The sequence below is a fragment of the Osmia bicornis genome, chromosome 8 (genome assembly GCF_907164935.1).
Source record: "Osmia bicornis bicornis chromosome 8, iOsmBic2.1, whole genome shotgun sequence".
NCBI lineage: Eukaryota > Metazoa > Arthropoda > Insecta > Hymenoptera > Megachilidae > Osmia > Osmia bicornis.
The window spans coordinates 5756024-5768909 of NC_060223.1; the positions used below are offsets into that span (position 1 = coordinate 5756024).

Below are 12886 nucleotides of genomic sequence, written 5' to 3' on the forward strand. Positions count from 1 at the left end.
TTTAAATATTTTCTGAGAGGGAAATTTCATACAGAACCATGTAGAGGTGGATCTAACTGCATTTCAACACGGGTATAGAAGGTTATAACCTTGTTGGAAAAAAAAGATAATTGAAGGGGTGGCTTGGGGGAAAGAGAAACGAAAGGGATTAGTACGCCAGTGATTACATGGGTTATGGTCGTTTTATGCTCTGCCTTGTTTTCGGAACGATATTATTTGGCTCTCGTATACACCGACGAATTGAGGTTTACATGTTTTTGTGTCCTCCTGGCTAACAAACCAGTCTGGTTTGAGAAGAATCGCTGACATTGCTGAACATGCCGAGCGTGAGTAGAGGTTCGTTTGGATCTGTCTCGAGAGGGTTGATATTGGAAAGCGATGTGATTATAATTATAATATTCTCAAGCTCAGGGAGAATTAATTGATTCTGACCGAGTGAAAGCGCACGATTTGTTGAAACATTACTGAAATAAATTTATTAATTATTGACAAACAAATTTAATAGTAATATAATTAGGGTGTTTAATTGAATCTTTTATTAGAAATCAATAACAACGAGAGCTTCTGAATATAACAAAGAAGCATCTGAAATAAAAATTCAGCCTCGTTTGTCTTTTCAACCCTTGGAGGATTAAATCCCTCCTCCTATACATTACACTTTTGTTTACTATCACGATTCTTTCTGCACCCCCTGCTTTATCCCCTTCTATTATTAATTGACCCCTTCAATTCATTCTCGCCTCATTTTCCTGTCCCTGTGTGTACTCTGTGGAAGCTCTCTGTGGTGACATTGGGGTTCTTGCGATCGTATCATCGTCGTAAGACCCAGAATTACAGGTCGACCATGTTACGAAAGGATAGGCCGTTTATAAGCGGCTGTTATTGGCAAGCTCGATATACGTACGATAATACGACATATAGGACGCGCATACCGCCCACGTTCATTGCCTAATGGGTCATGTAGTGAACATACAGCAGGTGCACCGTGTATACGGTGTGTTTCCTTCTTGCTAGTATACCACTGCACGTGCAAATTGGTAAACAGAAATATGTAACAACTTGCCTCGTTACGAGTACTTCGTACCTATCCTTAATCACCCGACACCTTTGCATAGTCTGTTACCACGGTGACACATATAGTTGACATTCTAAAATTTATGAGAATGTACACCGTTCATTATGATCCTCGTTATTTAAATTTTTTATATTTGTCACTTGTAATAATCGTATATTAGAAGAATAATTTTGAGAGGAACAGTGTGGAATTAAATTAAATGGGGCTCTCTCCATGGTCCGTCATCCCGAGAGTTAAAGTAAGATATTATTTAATTGTTTAGAATAAATTTAACGAGAAGGCTCATTCTTTTTAATATTCCCAATTGCAACGAATTTGTCAATGTGCACTATAAATGATTTGCACGAATGCTATTCCATCTCTTCGTGTGATTTATTTTAATATACTGGAAATAACAGCTTCCGTTGCATACTGTTTGATGAAAGTGTAATGGTATCTGGCTTTTAAAGAGATATACCGTCTGCGAGCGAATGCATTAGATTAAATTCTACGAACCGAAGATAACGTATACCGGGTTAGGTATCTAGTAAAAGAATCACCAGGTGCACTTGAAACGGGTCGAGGAAGGAGAACCGAAAATCCTTTGTTTTCCGGGGAAAATTCTCCTTGTCAGACGAGTTTAAATCAAGGCTGCGATGTCTATCATTGTCACGATCTACTACTCATAAGAGATCTCTTTTCCTTTGCCACGATAAATCTTACAACGTATAATTAAGATAAGGATAGCAGGAATATGTCCAGGAAGAGGTTCTCTAGTTGAATAATTAATGAAAAAGCTTGTGATAAATTCGGGGCGAACTTGTATGATGAATGTGCACGGTGTTACATATCTCCAACCAGTGGATATGGAAACAAGCATGCAAATGTGTAATTAACGTAATCAGACGCTGAAAACGTAAATGTTCCTCTCTACAAATGGTTTCTTTCACACCTCGCGTTCGTAGAATTCCGGCCTCTGCAATAAGAATAAAATAGTATTTGTAAAGAGATTCATGAATGTTTTCAGAACGAATGGAACATAATTCACTGTAAATGGACTAGCACTCGATCCTTATCATCGTTTTTATTTACGTGTTGTATCGGGACTCGTAAGAAATATTTGCTCGATGATGAATCTCTTATGAAGTCGGTTCTCTCCATTTGAAGATAAAAACGTAGATAGCCAGTATTTGAAAAACAAACAATACACGATCAAAAGTTTAATATTCTTTTTATTTTTCTTCACTTATATTCGTCGAATCGATGAGAAGATTTTGGTGAAAATTAAGATACATTTAATTTTCAAAGGGCGGACCATGGAGAGAGGCCCAATTTTAATTTAATTTTCTAAATTTTACACTGTTCCTTTAAAATTTATACATTTAATTTTAGATTATTATTCTAATATATGTTTTGTAATTTTGGGTCACAATTGACCTAGACTCCGATGTTCAAGGGTTATGGGTCAATCTCAGAGATAAACCGGGTCAGAAGATTCGCGTCTACACTCGGCAGAATTATTTATTGGTAAATTCGGTCAGATTATTCGACAGAGGGGTAATATCGAAATTAAGGAAACGCTCGAGCGACTTCTACTCTAGCGCAGTATGATGAATCGTTCAGACTATCGACATACCGTAGGGAATATTTGTCAGACTTGCGAGTAATTGCCGAAACTTCAGTATTCAACGAAGCATTAATCATAACTGCAAACTAAATTTTCGTCGGTTCACGAACTTATTAGAATAGTGTTAGCTGTTTGAATTTTTTGCACCATTGGTTATCATCTTCAAAGCAGTTCTTCGAGACAATGTTTCATTTCATTGACATGTACCATGTCGTACATTTATCATATCGTGTAATTAATAAATTAACAGCTGGTAATTGATGTGATAAATGAACGACGACAAGAATTAATTTAAATAATAATAATGGTTTCTATTTTAAAGTAACATTTAATTGATTCTTTGATGAGCTGACTGATAAATAATGATGCATTGTTAATTAATATTATAATTAGTGAATCTCGTTGGCGACAAATGGGATATTCAGTTAGCCGATAATTAACCGTATAAAGGACCTACCACCCGTTGACGTGTAATTTGCAGCTTCGTATTTGTTACCTTCGCTTTTTTCTAAGTACACATACATACATAAAATGTGCCATAATTACACCAACAGCAAAGCACAAAGGTGGCACGGTACATTTCGTAATTGCAAAAGTAGTGATGATGAATTTTTGCTTTATCATTATGTATGTGAAATGAAGAGTGCTCTTAAGAGTGATATTACAAAAAGTATCAAAGAAATGATCCATCTTCATTTTATAAATTCTCTATGAACATTTTGTATTATGATAATTGAACATGGTTTCTTAATTAAGTCATCAAGTAATTTCATTTTCATGTCAAAGGATTTCTGCTTGCAAAATGATTTTTATAATTTGCATTATTTTATTAAATATCAAATATTTATATTGAACTATTTTTCAGACAAATATAAAATTTATAATTATTGAAACAGGGCCTAGTGTAAATAGATTAAAAAAGATAGGAACCAGCAGGGATGGAAGAATATAGCTAGAAATGATTTGCTCGAAAGTTTCTGAAAGATACTATATTAAAGAAGAGATAAGTAGACGAAAAAGTTTGGAATCGATATTCTGGAATCCCCTAAAAGACTCTAACTGCTCGGTCAGACATCAGGAAGGTACCGTGACGCGCGTTTCTTATTAAATTCGGCTTCTGTTAAGAAAGAATGATAGATGACGGGGTTATGTTTTGATCTGTTAGGTGATATTCTATCAGGGTTATCCGAACCCGAGTGTGCGTCAATGCCAGCAGGGAAACCAATAAAACACACGTGACGATAAATTGGCCGTGGTCGCATGAGCGTCGTCGAGTGGGCAATAATCTCTGCCTTCTGGTCAAACGGTCCTGTAGGCGGAAATCAAAAAGAAATTGAACTGATTTACTTGTCTAAGCGCTTAATCTTCAGGACGATATTTAAATGGGATTAAGCAATCGTAGCATGATAAAATATTAGGGGTGCCCGGGTACCCGAAAATTCGGATTGGGTACCTGAGACTTGGGTCGGGTCGGCTTGTCCTGCACAAAAATTGATGCTGGTACCCGAAATTAAATTTGGGAGCCGACACTGCATTCGGGGCATGATTTAGGGATTCTTTCTATTGACCACCTACATGTGACACTTAAAATAGGGTAGCTGGAAAAGTACAGGTGTTCCTCTCGCTTTTGTACCCTTAGGTGGCAACCAAGGGAGAAGATTGAGGCTGGTTTAGCCATTCTATTTTCACTATTGGTTCAGAGTGACTTCGTTCCATTCCAAAAGAGCTCTCTAGGGACTTCTGTCTACTGGTTCAGAAAACGTGGAAAAGAATTTCGGGGTTTTACGATCTGAATTTTGATGGCAAATTTTCATTAATTTATCCTAATTATTTTCAATTCAAATATCCTCGGGTAAAAGATTCATTGAATCTTACTAATTTCTAAGAATTACGGATTTTCTAATTCCTGAAATATTGTGATTAATTTTATTGTACTTGCAATTATTTTGAAAAGCAAAATGTTAGCTACAAATTGAATTAACATGATATTCTATTTAGTATACAAAATATTTTCAACATTTTCTGAAGTACTTTCTGTTTGATCGGGAAACTGAAATAAGAAGGTTAGCTAATTTTTGCGGTTAACCTTTCAATTATCTTGCTTCCTAAACAGGAACATTGTTTTTTGCGTTTCCACGGAACGAAATTGCAAGCCGGTTCGTGCTTCAAGCTTTCGACCTATTTCAAACTCGAGCATTGTTGCGCATCGGTGAAATGCATGAATGAAACGTTGTTTAAAGCAGATATGCCAACAAGTGAACCAGTTGCACATAGCAAAAGTGTGTCTAAGGATGGTTTAACTTAACGCTTCGTTTTCTAATTAATTAATTATTCATTTATTATGGTATTAATTAGAATTATCTCAATATTCCTGAAAATTTTACTAAACGGACGCTGTATGTGCACTAGTTTTAATAATAGTTAATTACATTATGGTAATGAAAATTGTAATTATATATCGGTAGTTAATTACATAATCAACAACCAATTAATAACATAGCTAATTATTGGTTATAATCTCGATAATAATTTCACTATCAAATAAAATTTCTAAGAACATATCTACAATATAAGTAGGTAAATAGAAAATAATTACAAAAAATATTCTCCTTTATAATTTATCTTTCTAACCAAAATGGTATTTCAAATGGTTTTGTATCTCCTCGACATCCTTTTACGCTGCAACAAGCATCGCGATGGATCGAGCGTTCAAAACAGCATTAGATTGGACAGGTTTGCGAGGAAGTGACAGGGGAAGCTGGTGGATCCGCAATGGATTGTAACCAGGTCATTATTCATCCGCGCTTTATACATTATTTCACACTTCGGCGATCAGCTTCTCATGGTGGAAGGGTTGTACCCGACTCCTTCCTCTGTTTATGAGCCTTTCAGCGGAAATGGAAAATGTCGGGAATTCGCTGAAGTGCCTCGGCACAAAACTCCCCGGCGCTCACGGCGAAAGCAATCTGCGACGCTCACGTTGCATCGGGAATAGCTTTCGCCTTCGGCACTCGGTTGCGGCCAGTTTAAACCCTGTTTCTGTGAACGGCATGGGTCTACAAGGGGTGACTGTCCGATAGCGTACACCTCCCGGCATAGTAGCCTTTCCTAGGACGAACGACGACGTTAGAGACGGAGACTCCTATCATTTGCCCCACTCCGACAGCGTTTGAACGATCCCCACCAATTAGACGCTCTGTCTCCCCACCGTCAGTCAATCCGAATCGTTCAATGGCGAGAGAAAGGCAGCGTAAGAGAGTAGGAGGCATGGTGGGGAACGTTCTCCTACGGCGGAGGGAGAAAATAGAGAGGCGAAAGCGTATCTTCTTTAGCCAAAGAAGCTCTACGTTGCCGCGGAGTGTACACGCCAGGAAGCACGGCACGCGAATACGATGAACTCTTGAACCTGACACTCTGTCAGCAGTGATTCGGATATTTTCTTGCCCTCGTACGGAACGTGTCGCGAATACCAGCCCATGGAAAAATCTATGAAACCGAATTGTTTCAGGGTTGTCTGTATCACGACTGTGGCACTTGCAACGGAGATTCGAATGTAGATTGGCGTGGCACGAGCAGATCGTTCTATCAAACGAAAGTCTTACTCTGGTTTTATAAACTGTGTTAGTTTTCTGAAGGAACATATTTTTAAAAATTTATTAATCGAGCTAGACTAAATAAAATTATTTATGATTAACACTAGAACTACCAGAGGGATCAAAATAACTTGTTTCAGGTTTTTTATTTTAAATTATAAAATTTATTAAAATGTTTTTATTTACATTTACGTTTCACTCTTTACCTATTTATTTTTTAATTTTATTTTCAATTTAAAAGTCAGTGTATATTCAACGCCAGTAGCTTTAGTGTTAAAGTTTTTTAAATTATTATTTATTGAAAGAATTGAGATAAATGATTCTCGTTAATTTTTATTTCAAAGAGAGATGTATTCAGTCTCTTCCGACGTGTCATACTTTTTAACCGAAGGTCTACACGAGCTTAGTCCTCAATTACACCGGCTTATAATGACAGACGTAATTGTGACGAGTTATTTGAGCTCCATTAAGCCATCTTTTCTCCTTGAACCACTTATTCCTAGGGTTTCGCGGCTTCATTACTCTTTAACGAGTAATGAAACTGCGAAACAGCGGTGAAGACTATCAATCAAAATTAACGAACAACGCTACAGGCAGTAGTTTCGTAAACCGCTTTATTTCCAAGCTCGTTCCTTCAATCTGCAGCGCGTTAACACACAATTTGTAACTGCAACGGAGTTTCTTGAAAATCAAAGAACAACGAGAAAAGATGTTCCATATTAATGATGGAAATTTTGTTCCGCGTATGAGATAAAGTTTCGTAATTCAGACAATTGGAATGTTAGCTTCGAGCAAAGATTTCATTCTTTTCTTTTCTTTTTTTTTTTTTTAATTAAACTTTTAAACCGTCTTATCGCGTATGCTCATTTTCACTGAAACAGCGTTGAGCGGTGTAAAAAGAATTACGAAGGAAAAATAGGAGATGATAGGAGGTAATAAATTTATCCATTTTCTACCATATAATATTCTCCTTTCTGTCTTTTTGGTAGAACGAGACGCATTTCGCCAGGAGCGGTGCCATTTATTCGCGATAAACCAGGCAGACACCGGCTAACGGACCATTAAAACCGAATGGCCATTAAAAATTAGCCGTGCAGATAAGCGCATAAAAATAATTTCGCGAGGTGCGTAGGTCCTGGCAAACGGCACTTAAGCAAATTCATTCAAATTACGAAAATATGAGCAGTTTTAAGATTGCAAATTGCATTAACCGGTTATTATGGACTTGCCACGATGAAATGACGTTAAATAGCTATTTGTAGTGGACCCCTATCCCCTCTCTCGCCACCGTATCCCATTGTCGATGCAAATAACGAGATACCCGGGTACAAATTGTTCAAACAACTTCAACGGCCATTAGCAGCCCGATTGGCTTGCTTCACCCTCGTTGAATTTTCGCGGCTACTTTGCGATTTTATCAGCGATGTTCGGAAACTTTCTGCGGCCGAAGTAAAAGCCGAAAGGTAATCGTATGTTTCCAATTGTTTTCACGGTATTTGGCTGATTGTTTGCTCGCAAAATAAACGCCGTACGCGGGAATTCGTTCTGTTTAAGGATCGGCTTGTTTGGGTAATTTTGGGAAGATCGTTTCGCCACGTTGTAGACAAATTAGTGAATCATTGTTTGGTTAACAAGTCGACTGCTGTTCAATTTAGATTTTCCATTTGTTATCTTGCACAATTAATTTAATGGTAACATGTTGAATAATACGAGGATCATTAATGAATGGTAGATATATTTGAATAATTAATAGAGAAATAGATTATGAATAGTGTTCCTAATTATTCCTATTCATAATAATTAGTCAACATGTTATTAAATAATTTTTTCTAATTATTCCTGTTTATAATTAGCAGTGGATATGTTATTAAAATATTTTTTCTAACTTCTTTTTTATTCAGTTATTAACACTTATATAAAATTCTATATTTTATGGCCTACATGTTGAGTGAAATTTGAAAAAGATTAGCCTAAAGGAACTCATATGTTCATCAACAGAAATTATATCATAACTTAAATCCTTCTGAATTTTGAATTTTGAGCCGGGGTCGGTAGCCGCAACGTGAAATTAAGTATACTCGTTAGCAAGGCGACGTTTGCTAATGCAAGAAAGATTCGGGTATCCCAGTCTTCTTATCTTTTTTCTACTCTCCGACCACGATGTTTCGCATTAATTCGCAATCTTGCGGCCGGGTCACACGTACTGTCGAAGAAGACGACACCCTTGCAATATTTTATACAGCCTTTACTGAATGCATAAAAACCTTACAAAATGAACCATCCACTTTTTGCCAGAGAAATGTACTGCGGCGCAATAATAGTCTCGTGAAAATCATGATAAAGAAAAAAAGAAATGAATTTGAGCAGTCAATAACTGATAAAAGAATAATAAATATTTCTGAGAATTTTGTATATTTTTTTTAAATTTAACGGATCTTAATTCAGAAAGATTTATATGCAAAGCTCGCGCAGAGAATAAAATTGCAACTGAATGCTAATTCGAGGAAATGGAAGTCGCCTTTTCGTCCACCAGTCACAGTGTCTGGAAATGTTATCTCGAAAGTGTGACACAGGTTCGGAGGTAGCATGGCATTGATTATGATCGTAAATAACAATCGAGCATGAGATCGACGTTTACCCGATGTCGCATGGTGATACATGTGTGAGAACACTAGCTGACCTGTTAGAAGAGCCAGAAGGATTATCTATCAATCATAACCGTTCAGCGATGCACACTCGCACCTATTTCGTGTGCAACTGTAGTTTATTCCCGTTCGAATTTCAGGACTAGGGTTCGAATCCAGTTCGTTCCAAAATTGTTTTTTATTCGAAATCTTTGAGATTTAACATGTTTTTTATCTCTAAAATAAAATTATAATTTTCCAGTGTTAAAGAAACGTGGGTACATGATATATTTATTAAAATATCACAGGATATATTTCATAATAATGTTTCGATCCTCTAAGTAATTAATTATCCGATACTTTGTTAGTCCACTTAAAACGCCTACAGAAAATTGTGTTATATTTTGCAAACAAATCGAAATTTTTGCGACCGGAAGCATGTATAGAATGGAACAGACATACTTCGCAAATGAATGAAATTTAATTCAGCTTTTATAAAAATTGAGTTTTCCTCGTTGTATCACACGCTCGGTATTATTGCTACACAACGGATTTCAACACGATCCATTCAAATTAAACAAAGATCCAATTTTATCACTCCATTTGATTTTATTTCATATTCTATTGCAAATGTAAAGCTATAAAATTGCCCGTTTGTATTTAATTGTAGCGCGCTATGTGTGTAATTGGAAAAGTAACATAGTAGTCAGCAACGATTCTTCTATGAATTTCACGCATTTGCATGCAGTGTATTGTTTCAAAGGATGAAGGAAATTTAAGAAAAACAAAATAGAAATTTTGGAAATTGGGAAATTGTTTGAATTATTTTATTTTTATTTTGATCAATTTGAAATAAATTCAAAGAAATAGTAAAACTTTCTTTGAGTGTTTCAATTATGGATAATTTTTATTTAATATTTGCACTTGATTTAGTATAAATAAAATATTTTTATTTACTATTTTCAATTTTAAAATGGTGCATTCTAAAATTCTGAAAGCTAACATTTCCAGTAATTGAATCACACATCTAGCACAATTTTTTTATTAATTTAGAGAATTAGATAAAATTTCTAGCTCTGTTATACAATTAGAATTCGGTACTTCGATAAAGTTCATAAGCGAAAGAACGTTTCTTTTTTCTCCTTTCTCATAACTAGAGATCGCACGTGGCGAGAATCACGAAAAATAAAAATAGTTTTAATTGCAGTTGTTATATCCACCAGGTTCCGTATCGGTGTACCTTTTTCCCTTTGAAAATAGCAAAATGCTGGCAAAAACTCAAACGAATCCAATCAGCGGCAATAGAGAACAGTTAACATTCTAGGTGCTGAAACTTTATATATTGAAAATGAATTCGTACTAATATTTTTTATTACATCGCGGTTGCTTTTATTATTGTAAATGGAATTACAAATTTTTTAGCTTAAACTCCGTAGGTTCTTATTAAAATTTATAATATGGAATCTCCAAGTTTTCTTTTAAAAATTAAAATTTCATTAATCAAAGTTCGCATAAAATAGGGAAGCTATTTTTTAATATTCTAAATGAATTTACCTATAATTTTCTTTGCTCATTATTGTACAAATTTCGTACAATTTTTGACTTTGAAAAATACACATTTTTGGAGAATATTTTACACGATTCTCGTAGTGCCGTTTAATTTTCGATTTTTATCATTAAAAACACCGTTCGTTCTGGAGATTTGAAACGGTCCACGGTAGCTTGTTATTAAAATACATTCGCACGAATAATGCCGTTTCGTGTTTAATGTTCATGTAGGGAAACGTGTTTAGGTTTGCACAAGAACTTGGCCTCGCTTCGCCAGCAATTTTAGTCGTTATGCAATTTTAATTAACGTTCTGGAGCCGGTTGCGCGCTGACCGATTCCCGGGGAACATTGGAAAATTGAAATTTTTAGAGCGGCAACCGAAAACTCGATTCGCAATTTTACAACGAATAGAACGCAACGTCGGTGCTCGTTAGATTCCTCGGGATGTTATAAAACGTAAAATTGTCTGCCCCTAGCATCATGCTAATCGTTAAAAGTGCAAGCAATTTCATCCTACGCTCCGGATAAAGTATACAGGAAATTTCATTTCACTTTTTAAGGATTAAGTGAAACGTTTTCAAATATAATTAAAGTAGTGCAGAAGTAATCTGTGTTGTACTCACAAGATTTCATGCAGTGCATTTTTTTTTTTTTCATTTTAAATTCATTAGTTTCTGAAGCAAATATCATTATTAAAAATTTTCCTTTTTTTCCATTCATGTGCATTATCGAATCTAAGAAAATTTATAATTTTTCGACTGATTGTAGATCATAAATAATGCATTGTTTATCGTGATTCGTAAGCTGGAAATTTGAAGTAATAAAACTGGAAGCGAAATGAGGAAAAAGTTGAATACAGCGATCAATCGATTGAGACCACGGTCGACGAACAGAGATTTCCTACGTTCTCGTTCTCAAAGAGAGGCAACAGACAATCTGATTAAGCCTTTGCGGTTCTTCTCTTCAAACACCCATCGCAATTGCGTTTCAGTGCTTGTCGATGAATTGAAACAGACTCTTGAAAGAAAATACAAAGGTAGCTGCGAGCTGCAAATAATACTCACAATGTTACATTTCACTATTGATTAATTTCATTTTTTACCATAACACAAGATTTGTTAGTAAAACAACAATTAGAGGATTAATTCTTGGATTCTGGGTCAATTGTATCCTATAATAGAATCTATGGAAAAGATTTTTGAAAAAATCTCATACACTAAAATGTAATATTTAAAATTTTTCCAAATGAATAGAAATTGCTGCTGTTATATTAAAAAATGGTAACACAGATGTAATTTGAACCATGATCTTAGATGCTGGATTTTCACAAGTAAATTTGTAAACCACCTCCAAGAATCTTTGAAAGTTTCCTTTATGTACCTTTATAGGTTTTCCTGAGGTATAGTAAGCGAAGGCGTATAAGCTTACCATTTTCCTATGGTAAGAAAATGGGAGTATTCGCTTTTACTTAAACCGACCACGTAATAACCTGTGCGATATCGGTTGGGTTATATCAGCTCGGTTGTTTCGTCGCTCGGATCTACTCTCCCTTCCACGTAAATGCCATTTTAAAGGTCCGATGGTCTTGTTCAAGCTCAGCTGGTGAATTTTTCCAGCGTTCAAAAAGATTCCTGCTGCTCCTGTGTACTGTTATTGGGAAATTTGAATGCGATATAAAGGAAAAGAACGTTTATTTTTATGAAGATCATAAAAATTGATTTTTACTGTTAACAATTAGGTACTTGTTTTTATTGGATCACCAAAGTGCATTGTTAATTGTTATAAATATTGTTTTTAAAACAGGGAAGTAGAGATATATTGTCGACATATTAATGTGTTAGCCATGTTTAGGTATTGATATAACTTGAACCTTTTTGGGGGTGGGTCATATCCTTTAGAAATTTAGAAATTTTAGAAGCTTGGAAATCTGGAATTTAGATAGTTTGAAATTTTAGAATTTTAGAATTCTGAAATTTTTAGGATTGAGAATACTAGAATATTGTAATTTTGTATCTCTAGAAATTTGATATTCTCAAATTTTTAGGAATTGGAATTTTAGAATTTCGAAAGTCCGAAAGTTTGGAATCTTGTAACTCTGGAATGTTTTAATATTAGAATTTTAGAATTTTGGAATTCTGAAATCTGGAAAGATAAAATTGAAAAAATAAAAAATTAAATAAAAAACTTGGTTCATGTTTCAATAGTAATTAATTAACTGATGAACTTTATGAACATTTTTGTATTAAAATATCCTTCCACAACTATTTGCTAGTAACAACCAGCTCTAAAGCGATGGCTGTTAGCAGAAGTAAAATTGAAAGCTTAACCGAAAGTTGAGGTATTTTACGAAACCGCTAACCGGTACATTCAGCAACGTAGATTAATTTCATTCTGATTTCTGTTTCATACCTCAGATCACGTGCATTGTTCTCGAAATGC

The 12886-nt window shown here is 35.1% G+C and overlaps 1 protein-coding gene across 6 annotated transcripts in view; it reads left to right on the plus strand.

Moving 5' to 3' along the window:
• The window catches only part of LOC114875155 (limbic system-associated membrane protein-like), a 206690-nt gene that overhangs the window by 13015 nt on the left and 180789 nt on the right, over positions 1-12886 (plus strand). The gene's annotated exons all lie outside the window — the stretch shown is intronic.